Source organism: Nipponia nippon, unplaced genomic scaffold (genome assembly GCF_047370975.1).
Source record: "Nipponia nippon isolate SJK-2023a ecotype South Korea unplaced genomic scaffold, ASM4737097v1 scaffold_34, whole genome shotgun sequence".
Lineage (NCBI taxonomy): Eukaryota > Metazoa > Chordata > Aves > Pelecaniformes > Threskiornithidae > Nipponia > Nipponia nippon.
The window spans coordinates 3561360-3581833 of record NW_028262352.1 but is presented as its reverse complement, the minus strand read 5'-3'; the positions used below and the strand labels follow the sequence as shown (position 1 = coordinate 3581833).

The following is a 20474-nucleotide window of genomic DNA, read 5'->3' as shown; positions in this document are numbered from 1 at the left end:
CCATCCAGCCAATTCCTTATGCACCGACCAGTCCACCCATCAAATCCATATCCTTCCTATTTAGAGTGGAGGATACTGTGGGGGACCATGTCAAAGGCCTTACAGAAGTCCAGACAGATGACATCCATAGCTCTTCCCTCATCCACTGATGTAGTTACTCCATCATAGAAGGCTGCTAGGTTGGTCAGGCAGGACTTGCCCTTGGTGAAGGCATGCTGGTTGTCTCGAATCACCTCCCTGTCCTCCATGTGCCTTAGCATAGCTTCTAGGAGGATCTGTTCCATGATCTTCCCAGGCACAGAGGTGAGGCTGACTGGTCGGTAGTTCCCAGGGTCCTCCTTTTTACCCTTTCTAAAAATGGGTGTGATGTTTCCCTTTTTCCAGTCCCCAGGGACTTCACCTGACTGCCATGACTTTTCAAATATCATGGAGAGTGGCTTGGCAACTACATCAGCCAATTCCCTCAGGACTCTGGGATGCATCTCATCAAGTCCCATAGACTTATGTATGTTCAGGTTCCTCAGGAAAAATTTTCTCGGAAAATTAATGAATATGTATGTTTAAGTTTGATAAATACCTTGCTGGTGTGACCTATGGCATGCACGCTAGATGGAGATATCCCCCGTGCATCCAGCACTGCAATAAAGAATACTTTCTAAATGCCAAATTGGTGTTAGAAAGTTTTTGGAACAGTTTGAGGTAACACCATGGTCATAGAAACCAAAACCCCACTGCCAATGTTAGCTGTGCAACTAATTTTTGACATGCAGTATCAGTGCCCTCCTCCTCACACCCTTTCCCCTTGCCAGGAGGTTTGAGGAGAACACCACCTGGGCCCCTGTACTCCTGACTATTGCCCCCAGAACTCTGTAGTATTTTTTAATACTCTCCAGGTTTCTCCTGGCAGTATCATCAGTGCCCACAGGGAAGAACAGCAAGGTGTAACAGTCAGAAGGTCAAACAAGCTTTGGCAGTTTCTCCACAACATCCTGGATCCTGGCCCCAGCAGGCAGCAGACACCCTGGGTCAAGTGCAGCTGATCATGCTCATTAGAAGCTGTTAGAGTTTCCTCAAGCTCACACACCTGTGGCTTCCCTTACCTGGCAGCAGTAGGCCCCTCAAGTTTCTCAGAGGGTTCCCAGGCATTCCCCAATGATCCTGGACCCTTTCCCCAGAAGGTTCAGAAGCTCCCAAAGCAGAACCCAGAGACTGCTGTGCCCAAGTTCTTAATAATTGCCTCTAGAGCCATGTAGTCACATTTGATGCTTTCCAGGTCATCCCTGGCAGTATCATTGGGGCCTATGTGGAAGAGCAGCAGGAGGTAATATGGCTAGACAAGCCTTGGCAGCCTCTACGCAATATCCCAAATGCAAGTCCCCAGCAAGCAGCAAACCTCCCTAGATGACAGGTTGGGTCAGCAGATAGGGACCTCTGCCCCAGCAGCAGGGAGTCTTCTGCTACTGTCACTTGCCACTTACCCTGTGTGGCTCAGACTCAGCTGGCATAGGTGCTCCATTTGACAGTGCTCCCAGCTTCTCATCCACTACCAATGTGGTGAACCTATTCTGTAGTTGCAAGTCTTCAGGTGGAAGAGCCTTCCTTCTGGTGCCAGAAGTCACCAGCTTCCAGCCTTAACCATCATGGGAGTTTCCACTTTCCAACCCGATAGGCACAGACTCTATCTGTCCCTCTGCTACAGTTAGAGATTCAGACTCTTGAAGCTAGAGTGTCTCAGAGAAGATCTTTTTCATCCTCTTTGATGCTGCATAGTCTGCTGACCTCATCCCACAGCTCCTTTACCTAGCAGCACAGCTCCTCAGCAACTACACACCTCTTGCAGGCTGGAAGACCATGTGCTCCAGCCTCAGTGAGAGACCCTAGGCACTCCCTGCAGCCTGTGACTTGCAGAATTGTGTTCTCCTTCTGAAGCTCTGGCTGTGTCAAAACCTACAGTGCTGCAGGGACGTGCTCCAGTAGCTGCTGAGGACCATGCCCTGTGGCACATCACCACCATAGCTGAGAATGTGTATGCTGGTATGAGCAAAGTTACTGGCTGCTGCTTTACAAAAAACTGCTGTATCTGTTCACTACAGTCTGGACCTATCCCTCACATAAACTTCTAACAATTGTCTGAGCCCCAGTGATGCACTGTGGCCTGCGGTGTCAGCTACTAGAGCGAGTGGGAGTCTCAGTGCTAGTTATTGGAATGGGTGAGGGTCTTAGCTGCCAGCTACTGGGGTGGGAACAGTGTGTGTCCCAACAAGCAGCTACTGTGAGGGACTGTCATGAGTAAGACAAGTGAGGGGCTCAGCGCCAGCCACTGGAGCAGAACTGCAGGTCACAGCCCGTGTGCCTGGTGCTGGCTTCTGGGGAGTGTCTGTATCTTCCCCAAACCTGGTGAGTGTGGGGGTGTGCATGTGTAATTTTCTAGCAAACTTCAAGCTGGACTAGCCAGCGAGTAGGCGGCCCTGGATCTGGGCAGGGCTATCAGGCAGGCAGAGGGTCCGTGTTGGTATTTGGAGGGACTAGTGAGTGTGGAGTGCCTGTGAGATGAGTGTATGAGTGTGCATGTGTTTGCTAGTGAGCATCAAGCTGGACTATCCAGCAAGTAGGGGGCCCGTGAATCAGGTAAGAGGGCCTGGGATCTGGGCAGTGGTACCAGATGGACAAAGGGGGCTGTGCTGGTACTCAGGGTATCTGTGAATGTGCATGTCCTTGTGAATCTAGAGAGTGTCATGTTCACTAGTGAACTTCTATCTCTGTCAGCCAAAGAGGAGGAGGAAGGGGACTTGGCTGTCTATGTTTATGTTTTATGTGAGTTCTATATGCAGGTGCTGTTGAAGGTAGCACCTTGTCTGTGGCAGTCTGTGTGACCAGCCATGTTAGTGTCCTGTATGTGTCTGTGTGTGTGTCTCTGGGATATGTGGTCAGCTTCACTACTGGTTGAACCTGCAAATGGGAAAGTGGCAGCTGCATCCCTCAGCCTGGTGCAGAGACCCCAGGTCCCCGAGCACACCAGGCTGGGCTCCAGTGGCCAGGCAAGGGAAAGTCCTGGGCCCGTAGCTGCTGGATGTGACAGCTGCTCTTAACATCCCTTAACAGGCTATGGGACCAAGGGAGTTCCGGTTGACTCTGGGTGTGAGAGTGCCTGTGTATCTCTAAGGGTGAGAGCACGGGGGGGGGTCAGCTATTGGAAGCGGGAAAGTCCTGGCCAGCTCTGTGTGTGTGTGTATGTGTGATAGTCTGTACCAGCAACTGGAGTGGGGCTGCGGCCTTGGGGGCTCATATGTCCAGGTGCCAGCAACTGGGGAGACTGGGATCCAGGGGCCAGCTACTGGGCAGACTGAGTGTCTGAGCCCAGTTGCTGGAAGGATCCACCTTGTACATATATATATATTCTTACTAGTGGACTTTCATCCTGCTCATCCAGAGAGGGGAGCAGGATGAGGCTGTTGGTGCTGTCTGTGTTCATGTGAGTGCTCTGAGTGTCTGTCTGTGATCTCTGTGGCCAACCATGTATATATGTAGTGTATATGTGTGCTCTGTGTGTGTGTGTGTCTGCTAGGAATGCATCTTCAGCCTTGCTACTGGTTGGACTTGGGGACATGGAGCAGCAGCAGCCTCACTTCTCTCAGGCTGTTGGATCCAGCATGACTGATATATTTTCCCATAACAGTAACAACCCTTCTTCCCACAAATATAGGGTCATTTACATTTGGGCTAAGCAGGGGGGGGGGATTGGGTCTGAGAGCTGAGTATGGTTGGAGACCAGAACACTTCATGTCCTACTGGCAGCAAAGAACATATTGATTCAGAGAAGAGGTGCACTGCTTTGAGGCAGACAGCTACACTGAGATGCTCAGTTATGGATGTCAAGGAGAAGCTTCTTGGTTGAGGTTAGAGCATATGCAGCTGTGGCTGGAGGAAGCAAGCCTAAATGAAGCCTGAAGTAGCAGAAGGAAATGGTACTGAGTTCTGAGACAGAGGGTGGACCATTGCTGAGGGACATAAGTGAGTGGTACTCTTACTGTTCAGGTGCTGGAGTGTGTGATCCTGCCCCCCACCCCCATTTCCAGAAGGGCCAGGAGGGTTTTTCCATAGGGTATAGCAGTAGATGTATTGGGTTTACATGGCAAGGTTGAGGGGGGAAGGCTGCAGGGGTGACTTCTGTGAGAAGAGACCAGGGGCTGCCCCTGTGCCAGACAGAGCCAGTTCCAAACAGCTCCAAAATGGACCCACTGCTGGACAAAGCTGAGCCAATCAGTGAAGCTAGTGGCACCTCTGTGATAACATATTTAAGAAAGGGTAAAAAACCCTGCGCAGCAGGTGTGAGAGAGAGAGGAGTGTGGAAAAAAGAGTGAGAAACAATCCTGCAGACACCAAGGTAAGTGAAGGAGGGGGAGGAGGTGCTCCAGTCACTGGAGCAGAGATTCCCCTGCAACCCATGGAGAGGACCATGGTGAAGCAGGTATTCCCTGCAGCCTGTGGAGAGGACCACATCGAAGCAGATATCCACACTGCAGCCTGTGGAGGACCCCACACTGGAGCAGGTGGATGTGCCCTGAAGGAAGCTGCAGCCTGTGGAGAGCCCATGTTGGAGCAGGCTCCTGGCAGGAACTGCAGCCCATGGAGAGGAGCCCACACAGGAGCAGGTTTTCTGGCAGGAACTGTGACTCATGCTGGAGTGGTCTTTTCCTGAAGGACTGTACCCTGTGGAAAGGACCCATGCTGGAGCAGTTCATGAAGAACTGTAACCCATGGGAAGGACTAATGCTGGAGAAAGGGAAAATTGTGAGGAGGAAGGAGCGGCAGATATGAAGTGTTATGAACTGACCACAACCCCCATTCCCCATCTCCCTTGCACTGACCAAGGGAAGGGGAGGAGGTAGAAGAGTTAGGAATGAACGAGTGAAGTTGAGCCTGGGAAAAAGGGAGTAGGGGAGGGGAAGGTGTTTTAGGTTTTGTCTTTGTTTCTCACCATCCTACTTTATTTTTAATTGGCAAAAAATTAATTAATTTTCCTCAAGTCGTGTCTGTTTTGCCCATGATGGTAACTGGTAAGAGACCTTCCTGTCTTTATCTCGACTGATTAACTTCTTAATCTTGTTTTCTTTCCCTGTCCTGTTGAGGAAGGGGAATGAGAAAGCAGATGGACGGATATCTGGCAGCAAGCCAAGGTCAACCCACCACAGTAGGTTATAGCCTTTTTCTCCCAGATGTGAATCCTCACTTGTCAGCATCTAATTAAATGTGTATTTTCACAGTGAAATAATGATAGACGGGGAACTGAGGGGAGGCCACCTGAAATCTTTTGGGAAAGGAGCAATTAGAAATGGAACAAGGGCTTTGTGCTCTCTGCCTGGCAGAGCCAGCCTTGCTTTGCATCAGTGGGTTCCTGAGGGCAGGAGGGGGAAGAAGAGAAAAACATTCACATCAGACACCTGCTTCTGGGGTCAAAACAGCAGTGACCACAATGAGGAAGCCTCCTCTGTGCTATTAAATCTGTTCTAAGAGGCAGGATGCACACAAATTTGTTAAATTTGTTCTGCAAAGGTTGAGGAAGAAGAGACAACCAAGAGAGAGAGGTGTCCAGGCTGTTAGTTCCACCTTGGTTAGTTGGCACTTGTGATTGAATGCATCCTTGAGTGGAAAGTGGATCCTTGTTTGGGAAACTGCAAAAAACATGTAGGACAGCAGTAAAGTGGCAGAAAACAAAAAGGACAGCTATACAGGGGCCTGCTTTCAGTGGGCCTTTGTGTAACAGTAGGCTACTTTAAGGTCTTGCACCTGGGAAAACATAATCCAGGAGTGCAGCTCAGACTGGGATCCACCTGGCTAGAGAGCAGCTCTGTGGAAAGGGACCTGGGGGTCCTGGTGGACAGGAAGCTCAATATGAGTGAACAAGTGTGCTGCTGCAGCCAAGAAGGCCAATAGGATGCTGGGTTGCATCAGAAAGGGCATCGCCAGCAGAGATAAAGAAGTCATTATCCCACTCTACTCGGTGTTTGTCAGGCCACACCTGGAATACTGTGTACAGTTCTGGTCCCCGTTATACAAAAAAGATGTGGACAGGCTGGAGGGGGTCCAGAGAAGGGCCACCAAGATGATCAAGGGTCTGGGAAGCCAGACCAGGACTAAATGAACTCAATGGACATTTTGTGGACATTTTGTGGACATTTGTGGACATTTTGTGGACATTTTATGGACATTTTATAGGGATATTCCATAGACTAAGGGAATGATATCTGTGTATATATCAAAGGATGGGAAGGGGGATGGTGGTTAATGAGGATGTATTGGATAGTGTGGGACCTGAGCATGATGTAAATGGTATGGAATAAGGGGTGGATACTGTCCTGGTTTCAGCTGGGATAGAGTTAATTTTCTTCACAGTAGCTAGTATGGGGCTATGTTTTGGATTTGTGCTGAAAACAGTGTCCATAACGCACAGATGTTTTAGTTATTGCTGAGCAGTGCTTACATAGAGTCAAGGCCTTTTCTGCTTCTCACACCAGTGAGATTCCAGCTGCACTGCACAAGGTGGATACTCCACTGGGGTTATGCTTTCCAAATTTATCATTTCCAGAAAATGACAGTGAGTCACATTTGCCCCATATCTCATTTTAAGAAACTGAAAGGATTAACTGGTAAGCTGTTGAGAAAGGCTTGTCATGAATTACCCGGAAAGCACCTTAGCTACATGTAGACACTGGAACAAGCTCACGTGGCTGTTCTCAAACAGCAGCCCATGAGCAAGAGTAGTCCCTACAACATCCAGGGTAAGTGGTTTGTAGGACTCTATCGATTTTAGAAAGTTCCACAGTTATCCGGGAAGGATTTTGAGGATTGAGACTAGTTCAGTGTTTTAAAGAGCTGGTTTGATGCCTATGGTCACTCATTTGCACAACTAAGTTTTAGTTCAGTTCTTCCTTATCCTCAGTACACACTCTCAGGCTGTCTGGGAAAATATTTCGGAAGTCAGTAAGAAAGTATTTGTCTACCAGACATTAAAAAAAAGCTGCACTGTGAAAGAGGGAGGTTATAACTGAAGAGAGGAATGTCCTTAACCTCCTGAGATCATGCCACCCAGTCAGCACCCGGATTTAAATCTCCATCACTTTCCCCCAAAGAGTATAACAGAGAAGAAAGAAATGGAAAGAACGGCACCCGCTCCAACAACTCTTATTTAATCTTTAAGTGCAAACACTGGCGTGCTTACCTCTACTGTGTTGCCACAGGGCAAAACTAAGATAATATGTCATCTTTGCTGTAGATTTCTTACTCATTTTAAAGTTTCTGAATTTCTAATGCAAATTTTTGGGGAATGGTTCAAGACCCTGTTGTTGGTGTTTTACCCCAAAGTGTTTATGCTACTCTGAGGTTTGTGCAGTTTTCTTGCTGGGAGTTTCTTTAGTGGGTCATCCCTGTCCCCAAGCATGCTAAACAAGAACCCTAAAGAAATTGCCATTGCCATCTATAACCTCCTTAGAGCTGAGAGTCAAAACTGCAAGGCCCACCCAAGCTCCCAAGCATTTAGAGGCACATTCACTGTTAGGCTCCAATAGTTTTAAACCACTCTTAACCAGCACAGAATAGCAAGAGAATGTTGACCCTACAGTATATTAACTAGTGCTTCTGCTCTTCATCCTGCAAGTCAGTTTACCATTTAACTGCAATTTTTGGTTTTAAATCTACAGATAAAATCGTAGAGAGGAATGCTCCCATCCATACACACTTTCTCTGTCCTGTATTCAGGAATGTGGATTCAGAAGGCTGCAGAGCAGAGAAACATCCTTCCCCCTCCATCCACCTGGACAATGAAGATGAGAACTGAAACAGGGGAGGAAGAGGAGTCCTGGAGCTGTGGAGGCTGCCAGCTGCAGCCTGAGGGAGCGGGTGGAGAGGCATTAGGGTTAGAGAAAAGCAGTGAGTGGGAGTCGCCAAAGGAGAGGTGGCATAGAGAAGGGATGGAAAAGGGGTGGAGGGGAAAGACAATGAGTTACTCTTTATAACTATATAAAGATTAAGACAAAATGCAAAGCACCATCATCTAGCTCTTTACCTATAAGTACAGCAATGCAGGAATGATACTATTGCATTATAGATCATAGCTGAAGTGTAGCAACAAACTTGTTTTTGAGATAGGCTTTATCCAAGGCCCCTCATGCAGCCTGACGAAAACAGGCTGCTGAGAAGATGGCATGGTTGCAGCTAATAACCTATTTCATTTTCTTTTCAGTTGTGCCCATAAAGCAGCATAGCTCAAGACTGTGTGGAAGACTGAGTCTCTTGTTCTGCCTGAGAGCAATCAGAGGCAGCAAGCCCTATGGAAAATTACCAGCAGTGAGACTGGTCTTCTAGCTCTAGAGAGAACAAAACCCCTGCCTATTAAAAACAAAAAGCAAACAAACAAAAAACCTACACTGAGCAAAGGATGGTGGTTTAGACACTGCCTCACTTGCCACAGATATTTCAGTATTCAGCGCTCTCTTGATTGTTTTGCAATTCTGTGACTATAAGTACACAGGAACACTCAGATCCAATCAGACTGAGAGTCCATATAGCACAATAGTATCACTCTGAGTAGCACACTCCGGGTGCATCAGCAGATTAGTAAGAGATGCACTGAAGTAGGAAGAGCTGGTATGATTTTGGCCACTCTAATTGTCTCCTCCTGCCCTCCTGGTTTGGGTTATTTTAACCCCTGAAAATTGAGCTTTTAGATTTCTTCCAAAACTTTATATCATTAAAAGGATATATGCATTAGCCACAAAAGTAAAATTCTGGGATTTCTTTTTTTGTCGTTTTTTTTTTTTTTTTTTTTTTTTTAAAAAAAGGAAGTGTATCCAAAGAGCTACAATTGGCATTTGTAACTTGGACTATTAAGAATCAGGGCCTCAGGCCTGCCTGACCTTGCATATAACAGGTTGATGTTAGGAAACAGCTTCCATTTGACAGCCTCCCTGAGCTTAGGTGCTGATCAGTTAGCACCTGCCATTTGAACACTGGCAAGCGGTGCAATTGTCAGATGCACCAGAGGGACTACATCAAAGTAAATAAAACTGAAGGGGGGGGAGCGCTGCAAAAGCATCAAAGGGCCCTTGCTTGATTTAACTTAGGAGACAGGCAGTGCCTAGGAACAAACCTTGTGATGTAATGAACTACTACCTTAGTGTACTTTAATATTTAGAAGCCCTGCAAGGATAGGTTCATGTCTGTCCCACTCCTGGAAGGGCTGTAGTGACAGCGGAAGGGAACATCTCTGAGATGTAAGAAAGTAGAACACTATGCTGCAGATTAACATTCAACACCAGCTTTTACTCCACAGCCTCTGTACAATACAACGTAATCAGTCTAAATCATCTTCTCACTTGGGATTTCTGATTCTGAAGGTGCCCACGATGAGACGCTCACAATGAGACATTCACAGCAAAACATTCACAGCCAGAAGAACCAAAAGTTCAGATATACAGCACAACTACATCTGCTCCTATAGCTGTCCTGGTTTCAGCTGATATAGAGTTAATTTTCTTCCTAGTAGCTGGTATAGTGCTGTGTTTTGGATTTAGTATAATGTTGATAACACACTGATGGTTTAGTTCTTACTAAGCAGTGCTTACACTAGTCAGTCAAGGACTTTTCAGCTTCCCCTGCTCTGCCAGGTGCACAAGAAGCTGGGAGGGGGCACAGCCAGGACAGCTGACCCAGACTGGCCAAAGGGCTATGCCATACCATATGACATCATGCTCAGCATATAAAGCTGGGGGAAGAAGAAGGAAGGGGGGGACGTTTGGAGTGATGGTGTTTGTCTTCCCAAGTAACCGTTATGCATGATGGAGCCCTGCTTTCCTGGAGATGGCTGCACACCTGCCTGCCAATGGGAAGTAGTGAATGAATTCCATGTTTTGCTTTGCTTGTGTGCGCGGCTTTTGCTTTACCTATTAAACTGTCTTTATCTCAACCCATGAGTTTTCTCACTTTTACTCATCTGATTCTCTCCCCCATCCCACCGGGGGGGGGGGGGGGGGGAGTGAGCGAGCAGCTGTGTGTGTGGTGCTTAGTTGCAGGCTGGGGTTAAACCACGACAATAGCACACATTAGTATCACTGATTTTTCCATGTAACTAGGCTCTGTAGCTCAAATTTGATACCTAAAATTAAAAGCAAAGCCCTCAAGCATCTATTAAAGCATTAAAATACTGTCATTACCTAGTTATTCTACCTCCCCTCTGTATTAAACTTGGAAAGCACTAATACTATGGCAAGGGTACTACAGAGTCCCCCAGAAGGAAATCCATATTTATTTTATTCAGCAGAGGTCTGACTAGTATGTATAAAATACAGCCTGCAGCCATGTACAACATGGAATAAAAAGCATTAAATACCTCCCCATACACTGAGGAAGGCAGGGATCCTATTTAGGATTCACAGTAACACCCCCCCAAAATAAAACCCCAACCCAAAACCCGACCCAATCCAAAACAGGTGATATAGTCATATATGGAAAGTGCACAAGCCTGAATTATAGTGCGCTCACAGCTTCCATGTTTTTTTTTTGGGGGGGGGGGTATTTGGGGGGGCGGGGCTGTCACCTTATCTTCATCCTTCTTGACCTTTCAGTCTTAATTTCACATTTTAAATCAGGGGAAAAAGAAATCAATCAGCCTACCTTTTCTTTAGTGTCAGCAAACCTATGCGCCTCTTGAAGAACTAGTCAAGACACCTCTTGAAGAAGTAGCCAGCTTTTGTTTGACAATAGCATCCTCCCGACATTCTTCTCAGGGTTGGCATTCAATTATCCTTCCTAACTCAGAAGAATTTGTCAGAAAGTCAGGGTTGTCTTACTAGAAAAGTAGTTTGCAAATAGAACTTTTGAAGTGTTTTTTAGCATGTGACAATGTTTTTTATTTATTGAGTAACTCTCCTTTGGGACTATTATGAAATGTGTAGTTATGGCCAGAAGAATGATCAATGTGACAAAAATTAGAGTTGCCTTATTCAACAATTTGTTCCAGATGTGACTTCAGAACAGTTTAAGTGGCAAAATGAATTTTTTAATCATCAGTTGTTCTGCTGAAACAAAAAAAAGCCAAGATACATACAACTGGAATCCAGTCCAAGTGCTGTCAACTCCAAGCAGATTCACTTACAAAGAGCCTGAATTCTGATATCACTATAGAAGGATTGGACATTTTTTTTTCTTCCACCTTTTGTTTCTTTATGAAAGGTCACTTTGAGTTGTGACTGCACTAGCAGGTAGGAAAGTTGTTCAAAAGAGTAGCTTTTTTTCCCCCCTCGGAGAGGATTCTTCTTTCTTTGCACTTCAAAGTGGTGATAAAGCTGAAAGAAACATATAAAAAAACCGAAACATCTTAAAACAAGAGCCCAGAACAACTGTACTAGGAATGTCAACAAACTATACTTAGGTTTTCAAACAAAATAAAAATGTTTCAATTTAAACCAGATCTTTTTAATTTCTTGTAGAAATAATGAAAAAAATATGAATATAAAACAATTGTAATTTTCCTTCATATATATATATCAAGTAGTACTCATAGCCAAGTATTGTACATGAAATAGATTTCCTTATAAACTCTTCATAGAATCCTAGAATATCTCCAGTTGAAAGGGACCCATAAGGATCACCAAGTCCAACTCCCTGCTACTCGCAGGACTACATAAAACTAAACCATATGACTAAGAGCATCGTCCAGACGCTCCTTGAACTCTGACAGGCTTGGTGCCATGACCACTTCCCTGGGGAGCCTGTTCCAGTGACCGACCACCCTCTCAGTGAAGAACCTTTTCCTAATGTCCAATCTGAACTTCCCCTGACGCAGCTTCATTCCATTTCCTCATGTCCTATCGCTGGTCACCAGAGAGAGGAGATCAGCACCTCCTCCTCCGCTGCCCCTCTTGAGGAAGTTGTAGACTGCAATGAGGTCACCCCTCAGCCTTCTCTTCTCCAAGCTGAACAGGCCAAGTGACCTCAGCTGTTCCTAAGTCTTGCCCTTGAGACCTTTCACCCACTTGACTTCTGACACTTTGGGATTGCCTGATCCTGCATTCTTAAGAGATGGGTCTTAAAAAGTGACCAGCATTCATAGACCCCAATACCTTCAAAAGCAGATTCCCGGGGACCTTACTAACTAGCTCCTTCAGCAGCCCAAAGTCTGCTCTCCCCATATCCAGGGTCAAAGTTTTGCTGGCAGTTTTTCTCCTATCGCCAACTATTTGAAACTCAACTACTTCATGGTCACTGTGACCAAGACAGCTACCAATCACCACTTTGCCCATGAAACCCTCTCTGTTTACAAACAACAAATCTAGGAGGGCACTTTTCCTAGCCGGCTCCCTTAGTACTTGCACCAAGAAGTTATCATCTTCAACGTGCTTCAGGAATTTCCTGGACCTGTTTGTGTCTGCTGTATGATATTCCCAGCTGACGTCTGGGAAGTTAAAATCCCCCATAAGGACAAGGGCAGCTGATCTAGAGATATCCCTTAATTCCCTATAGAATAATTCATTGGTGTCATCATCCTGGCTGAGTGGTCGATAGTAGAATCCCACAATTTCTGCTTTATTTGCTTTCCCTTTAATCCTTACCCAGAGGCTCTCAACCGTGTCATCGCCAACTGCAAGTGCCATACAATCCAACCCCCTCTTACATACAGCACCACCCCCCACCTCACCTGCCCTGCTGTCGTGGTTTAACCCCAGCCAGCAACTAAGCACCACGCAGCCGCTCGCTCACTCCCTGCCAGTGGGATGGGGGAGAGAATCAGAAGGGTAAAAGGGAGAAAACTCGTGGGTTGAGATGAGAACAGTTTAATAATTGAAGTAAAATAAAATAGAACAGTTAAATAGGCAAAGCAAAAACCGTGCACGCAAACAAAGCAAAACAAGGAATTCATTCACTACTTCCCATTGGCAGGCAGGTGTTCAGCCATCCCCAGGAAAGCAGGGCTCCATCACATGTAATGGTTACTTGGGAAGACAAACGCCATCACGCCCAATGTCCCCCCCTTCCTTCTTCTTCCCCCAGCTTATATACTGAGCATGACGTCACATAGTATGGAATAGCCCTTTGGCCAGTCTGGGTCAGCACCCCCCCCCTTCCCCCCCCCCCCCCGCCCCGGCTGTGCCCCTTCCCAGCTTCTTGTGCACCCAGCAGAGCAGGGGAAGCTGAAAAGTCCTTGACCAGTGTGAGCGCCACTTAGCACCTATTTAGCAACACTAAGCACTACTTAGCAAGAACCAAAGCATCAGTGTATCATCGACATTGTTCTCATCCTAAACCCAAAACACAGCCCCATACCGGCTACCAAGACTTAACTCTAAAGTTAACTCTAAAAAAAACTCTATCCCAGCTGAAACCAGGACACCTGCCTATCCCTCCTGAAGAGCCTATAACCATCCATCAGGGCTCACCAGTCACAGGACTCATCCCACCAGGATTCGCTTATGCCAATGATGTCATAGCTCTGGGACTGAGCCAAAGCTTCTAGCTCCTCTTGTTTATTCTTCATGCTGCGCACATTAGCGTAGAGACATGATTGAATAAGGCAATGCTCTTTTACAGTGTGGCAAAATCTATGGAATTTAAGTTATAATTGTGATATAGGGAGGAAATTCAAGTTTGCCCTATAGTTGCAATTATGGTACAGCTGAATATCAGAGCTGTGCTTGTGTGTATACGTGGTGGGCCTAGTCATTAATTCCTGGGTGGTCCAGGAACTCCCCAGCTTGTCTGTGCCTAGATAAGACAATGGATTGATTTGAGACAAGGTGATTGTGAATCTGCATAGAAGTTCAGTCAACAAATCAACTAATAGCTACAGGATCACTCTCTGGGTGGGTGGGATTCTGGACAGCCCAGGTGGTTCCCCCAGGCAGCTCCTGCTGTGCATAGGACAAATGATAGGCACTACTTCTATGCTTCAGTGTGTTGATTAACACCCTAGGTGGAGAATTTGGCAGTCTGAGTGATTCCCCCCAGTTAGTTCCTGCTGTAGAGAAAGGAATTGACTGAACTGTACGTAAATAAGATAATTTTAAATAGCCATTTGTATTGGGGTTGACATGGCAAGGTTTTGGTGGTGGGGTCTGCAGAGGTAGCCTCTGTGCCAGATATAGCCAGTTCCAGCCAGCTCAGCAATGGACTGTAGTGATCCTGACTGAAAGACCATGGTACATTGAGGAGTTAGTGATCCACATAACAGTTAACCCAAGTACACCCAGACCTGTGCTGTGCTGCACTACACGTACATGGCCTTCAGGCCTGTGTTGTGCTGCACATAGTCCTTCGCCACAGGATAAACTCAGCCACCTCATTGCAACACAGGAGCCTGCAGGCAGCTCCCACTCAGTACCATCGATTATGTCACATGCATGACCTTGCCTTTATCTAACAGTGCAGCAAGAAGTTCTCGTGAACATAATTTCTGTTTGACTGTAGATATGATATAGAGCTGTTTCCTTGTAAGAAAATCCCATAATAGCTTGAAAGACCAAAAGGGAAGAATCTCTGCTATGGACAGTGACTGCATGGTATGCTGCATGTTGGTTGGAGTCCTGTTCAATGCTACACTGCTCAGGGCTCCCAACATGTAAAGGGGCATACGATTATCTATGCTATTCTCTCCTTACAGTGTTAAACCTAATAAATAGTATTTTAAATTATACCTTACAGAATCTTACGGGGATTGTAATGGACCAGCATGTCCTGGTGCAAAACATGGACTCACCGCAGGCCAAAGGAAAGCCAGTCAGAGAAGCTGATGATGCCTCTGTGAAAACAAATTTAAGAAAGGGTAAAAAACGCTGCACAGGCAGTGAGGAGTGAGGAAAAAAAAAGTGAGAGAAACAATCCTGAAGACACCAAGGTCAGAGAAGAAGGAGGGGGAGGAGGTGCTTCAGGCACTGTAGCAGATATTTCCCTGCAGCCCATGGAGAGGGCCATGCTGGAGCAGATATCCACACTGCAGCCCATGGAGGACCCCATGCCAGAGCAGGTGGATATGCTCTGAAGGAAGATGCAGCCCATGGAGAGCCCACATAGGAGCAGGCTCTCCTGACAGGAACTGTGGCCTGTGAAGAAGACCCACACTGGAGATTTTCTTGAAAGACTGCAGCCCATGGGATGGACCTACACTGGGGCAGGGGAAAAGTGTGAGGAGGAAGGAGCAGCAGAGATGAAGTGTTATGAACTGATGGCAACCCCCCATTTCCCATCCCCCCTGTGCTGCTGGGAGTGGTGGCAGGGAGGAGGCAGAGGAGTCAGGATTCGGAATGAAGGAGTGAAGTTGAGCCTGGGAAAAAAAGGGGGGGTGGGGGGAAGGTGTTTTAGTTTTTGGCTTTGTTTCTCACCATCCTATTTTTAATTGGCAATAAATTGAATTAAGTAATGCTATGTGGCATGAGCTCAACCTCAGTTCCTGCTTTGCAAATTTGTCCTCATGCTTTGTCTTTCAGCAGGGCTTTCAGTTGAAGTGTTTGACTTATGCAACCCAATGAAAAACTGCAAATATCTTGTCACCAGCATTCCCAGCTCCTGTTTAAGTTTCATTGTAACTGGTGGACTACTTAAAGCTCCAACTTAAAGAAGTATGTGATTATTTGGGGGAGGATGTTAAAAAAACAAACAACCTATATGCTTCTGGAGAAAACTTTGGAATATGATATGGCTTTAAACACTGAAATCTGAAAGCATAAGAATTGTCCAGAATGTAAATCTTATTTATTAATCTCATTATTTTGAAAAATTCAACTCATCTTTACAGTCTGGGGAATGTTGGTACTGTTAGGAATTGGACATCCATTTTCTGGACTTAAAATGTGAGCGTGTCTTGGAGATGATGTGAGCTGTTTCTGAAGTCTAGACCTGTGGATGGGGGAGTATTTGGGTCCTAGAGAATCTAGGAAGTTGGTGGGTTGCATGTGTGAGTTTAATGTTGGGAGATTGTTCTGGTGCCTTTTTGTGCTGTGAATAGAGGACTAGAGAGTCCTGTGTGTGGAGGTTGTTGGTGGAGAAAACCTGTTGGTGGGTTGTGCAGGGTTTATTCCTGTGTAAATAAGGGTGTTGGTGGGCTGTGGCAGTGAGATCTTTCCTTCTATATCGCAATATTGTATATTGCACCCTCAGTAAGTTTGCAGACGACACCGAGTTGGGCGGAAGTGTTGATCTGCCTGAAGGTAAGAAGGTCCTACAGAGGGACCTGGACAGGCTGGATCGATGGGCCCAGGCCAACTGCATGAGGTTCAACAAGGCTAAGTGCCTGGTCCTGCACTTGGGTCACAACAACCCCAGGCAATGCTACAGGCTTGGGGAAGAGTGGCTGGAGAGCTGCCTGTCAGAAAAAGGACCTGGGGGTGTTGGTTGACAGCTGGCTGAACACCAGCCAGCAGTGTGCCCAGGTGGCCAAGAGGGCCAATGGCATCCTGGCCTGTATGAGGAATAGTGTGGCCAGCAGGACCAGGGAGGTGATAGTGCCCCTGTACTCGGCCCTGGTGAGGCCGCACCTCGAGTACTGTGTTGACTTTTTGGCCCCTCACTCCAAGAAAGACACTGAGGTGCTGGAGAGTGTCCAAAGAAGGGCAATGAAGTTGGTGAAGGGTCTAGAGCACAAGTCTTACGAGGAGCAGCTGAGGGAGCTGGGGTTGTTTAGCCTGGAGAAGAGGAGGCTGAGGGGAAACCTTATTGCTCTCTACAACTACCTGAAAGGAGGTTGTGGCAAGGTGGGGGGTCGGTCTCTTCTCCCAAGTAACAAGCGACAGGACAAGAGGAAATGGGCTCAAGTTGTGCCAGGGGAGATTTAGATTGGATATTAGGAAAAATTTCTTCACAGAGAGAGTGGTTAGGCATTGGAACATACTGCCCAGGGAGGTGGTACAATCACAGCCCCTGGAAGCATTCAAAAAACATGTGGATGTGGTGCTTAGGGACATGGTTTAGAGGTGGACCAGGCAGTTAGGTTAACAGGTTGGACTTGATGATCTCAGAGGTCCTTTCCAACTGTAGCATTCGTTACATATCAAGGTTATACCGGCGGATCTCCAGCCGACCCGGGCTGGGGAAGAAACAGTCAGCACACACAGTGTGGGTGTTCAGCTTCAATGTTTATTGCGCAGTAGTTTACCTTTATACCCCCAGCAGTAGGCGTGTCATGTTATAAGGGGCGGAGACAAGGGAGGGTTGACCCTTAACTCTTTCCGTACAGCGCGTGATCTTCCGGTCGCCAGCCCTTATCTTTACTACATTTCCCCCTCCCTTAGCTCCAGTAGCTCTGGATCTCGCTGGGAAAGCTGCGCGTAAAATAATCGATATGTGGTAAGACTTCTTAATATACGACTCCTAGAATGCATAATTAAGCGTAACAGACAGGGTAATAGCACAACAAGGTCAAGAACAAGTAACAAGACTATGAGCCCGGTTATTAAAAGTTTGGGCGTTATTAACATTCCAGTTTTGTAAGCCTGGGATAGTGGAGCTCTGGTTTGACTTGTGGCAGCAACTGTCCTCCTTATCGCTAGTGAAGTAGGGGGTGAACAATAGACAGGTAGAGGCTTGTCCAATAGCCGGCATATACAGAGACGCATCCGTTATGTTCATGGATTTTGCCCAATCCAGCCAGTAGTTCGTCACGGCTCCCTCATTGCTCCCCCACACCATCAGGATGCATAGGGAAATGGTAACCTGTCAAGATAAGACTCAATAAATTGATTAATGTTTATACGGTCGAATATTTCGACTGGGTACCCATTCTAGCGTCCCTTTCTCGGTTTGCACACACACATACCCACGTCCCAGGCAACGGAGGGAATACGGGCCATTCCATTGACAGGTTTGCAGGTCCCGTACTTGAACCAAAGGGTAAGGCCCTTCGTTCTCATCGAGCCGGAAATGTGCCTGGGTTGCAGTCTGGGTTTTATAGGTGTTCCCTCAAATGGTATGATTTAAGGTAATTAGTGCCGTCGTCAACAGACACTGTGCCCGAAATAAGGGAGGGCGAACCCCTGTTCCTGGGCTTATCTTTTCCCCCTCCCTAAGTCGGTCGAGTAACCCTTTTAATGTGCGATGCGCGCGTTCCACAATGCTTTGGCCCGTACTGTTGTAGGGAATGCCATGACTCAACTGAATATCCCAGCGCGCGCAAAAGTCCTTTGTCTTCTTGCTGACATATGCCGCTCCATTATCTGTTTTAATTTTTTGTGGGATGCCAAGTTGCGCCATACAGTCCTGCCAATGTAAAATAACTGAGAGAGCATTTTGTTTAGCATGCATAGTCGCTAAAATAACTCCACTGCAGGTATCAACTGTGACATGCAGATACTTACGTGGATTAAAGGGTTCATAAATCATAACATCAGACTGCCATATTTGGTTGGGCTGCAACCCTCGAGGGTTTACCCCTGCCTCCCAGAGGGGACCTTTGGAACACACAGGATAAGCAACAATCACAGAGCGAGCATCTTGCAAAGTAATACCAGTTCGCTTTCCCACTGCCCCAGGGGTAAGGGGTCCCTCTGGTAGCTCAGGTATCACTGGCAGTGCCGGGGGAGCCCTACCACCCCCCCTACATGTCATCAGCCGTGACACCGGTTCTCCTTGTTCCTCAGATCTTTTTCTGCGCTCTGCTCTCTGTGTGTCCAGCACCCGTCGATCACTGGGATGCAACGGGGCGTCCTCAGAAGGTGATGGTGTCTTGCCCTCCTTTTCTCCTTCCCGCCATCTTCCTTCACGTAGTTCGCAATACCGCTGGGATCCCACATTGGCCCCCGGGACCCAATCCAGCAACCTATCAATCAGCTCCCTTTCCACACATTGTTGCAACTCGCCCCAGGGGTACTGAGGAGGTGTCGGATCTGCCGGTGCAGAAGGTGCCGAAGGTTCCGTGGGTGGCTGCTCTAGACTCCCCACTCGTAACGGGAACACCTTTCCCGACTCCTTTGTTCCCGCTGCGCCATAGCCTCCCTGCGCCTCCCCTTCCTCCGTTGGCTCAGTCCCCAGTAACGACGGCCCCGTCTGTGCCCCACAGGCCACCCCTTCAACTCGAGTTCACACTGGAGTTCCAGCCTGTCCAGTACAGCAGTACAGAAAAACAGCAGAGATGCCCTGGCCATCTGCCAGCCCAGGCACATGGCCATTGCTGTTATCAAAACGTTCCCAGGCACAGCGGAGTAAGATGATAAGCAGTTCAGCAGTACAGCAAGCAGAGAAAGCAAAAAGCAGCCACTAACGAGCATTAGACTCTAATATACAGTAAGGCAAGCAAGCCCCGTGGCAAGCACAGAAACCTGCCGATTAATAGCTAAACAGCAATACCTGCTATAACTTCGATCTAGCACGTTCCAATTAAATCTGTCGTTGTCTCGAACCCTTTGTACCCTATATTGGGCGCCAAAAAAAACTGTCGTGGTTTAACCTCAGCTAGCAACTAAGCACCACGCAGCCGCTTGCTCACTCCCCCCCGGTGGGATGGGGGAGAGAATCGGAAGAGTAAAAGTGAGAAAACTCATGGGTTGAGATAAAGACAGTTTAACGGGTAAAGCAAAAGCCGCGTGCGCAAGCAAAGCAAAGCAAGGAATTCATTCACTACTTCCCATAGGCAAGCAGGTGTTCAGCCATCCCCAGGAAAGCAGGGCTCCATCATGTGTAACGGTTACTTGGGAAGACAAACGCCATCACTCCAAACGTCCCCCCCTTCCTTCTTCTTCCCCCAGCTTTATATTGCTGAGCATGATGGTATGGCATAGCCCTTTGGCCAGTCTGGGTCAGCCCCCCCGGCTGTGCTCCCTCCCAGCCAGCCTGTGTCCCCTCCGAGACTAAACCCGTTGGCTTTTCGTTGCCAGGAACTTCATGCCCCATCAGCGCGCTACGTGCGGCAAGCCAGCACCGCTTTGCCACAAACCCCTTCTTGAGCACCCTTTCTACTGTTCCCCAGGCACGAAGCTGGTCACTGGCTCCTCCAACATTGCTTATGATCACTTCTGTCAGCTCATTGCATATTTTCCCCCAATTTGGGGTGTCCAAAAACTTCTGTGGGAGCGCCAAGCACTCCCCGGCATAGCATCCATTGGATGCGGTCGCCCGTGGGCCTTTTCCTTATCGCCCCATCCTCGCCCACCTCCGTCGCTACCGACTTTAGTACCTTTACGAGTTCTGCGAGCTCCATCGCTGCTGCCTGCAGCCGATCACGTCGGGGTCACCACTATGTAGCGTTCGTTACATATCAAGGTTATACCAGCGGATCTCCAGCCGACCCGGGCTGGGGAAGGAACAGTCAGCACACACAGTGTAGGTGTTCAGCTTCAATGTTTACTGCGCTGGGGAAGGAACAGTCAGCACACGCAGTGTAGGTGTTCAGCTTCAATGTTTACTGCGCAGTAGTTTACCTTTATACCCCCAGCAGTAGGCGTGTCATGTTATAAGGGGCGGAGACAAGGGAGGGTCGACCCTTAACTCTTTCTGTACAT

General features: G+C 47.5%; 2 long non-coding RNA genes across 3 annotated transcripts in view; one reads left to right on the top strand and one right to left on the bottom strand.

Annotated features, from left to right (window-relative positions):
* LOC148054110 (uncharacterized) overlaps positions 1 to 20474 on the top strand; it is a 35339-nt gene that overhangs the window by 5682 nt on the left and 9183 nt on the right. The gene's annotated exons all lie outside the window — the stretch shown is intronic.
* LOC148054111 (uncharacterized) lies at positions 17099 to 20461 on the bottom strand. 2 transcript variants are annotated; one of them, XR_015707659.1, is made up of 2 exons: positions 18336 to 20461; positions 17099 to 18254 (listed from the first exon to the last, which is right to left on the bottom strand). It is a non-coding gene; the product is annotated as an uncharacterized LOC148054111 (long non-coding RNA). The 2 variants fall into 2 exon arrangements; XR_015707660.1 differs by having other exon boundaries at positions 17099 to 18237.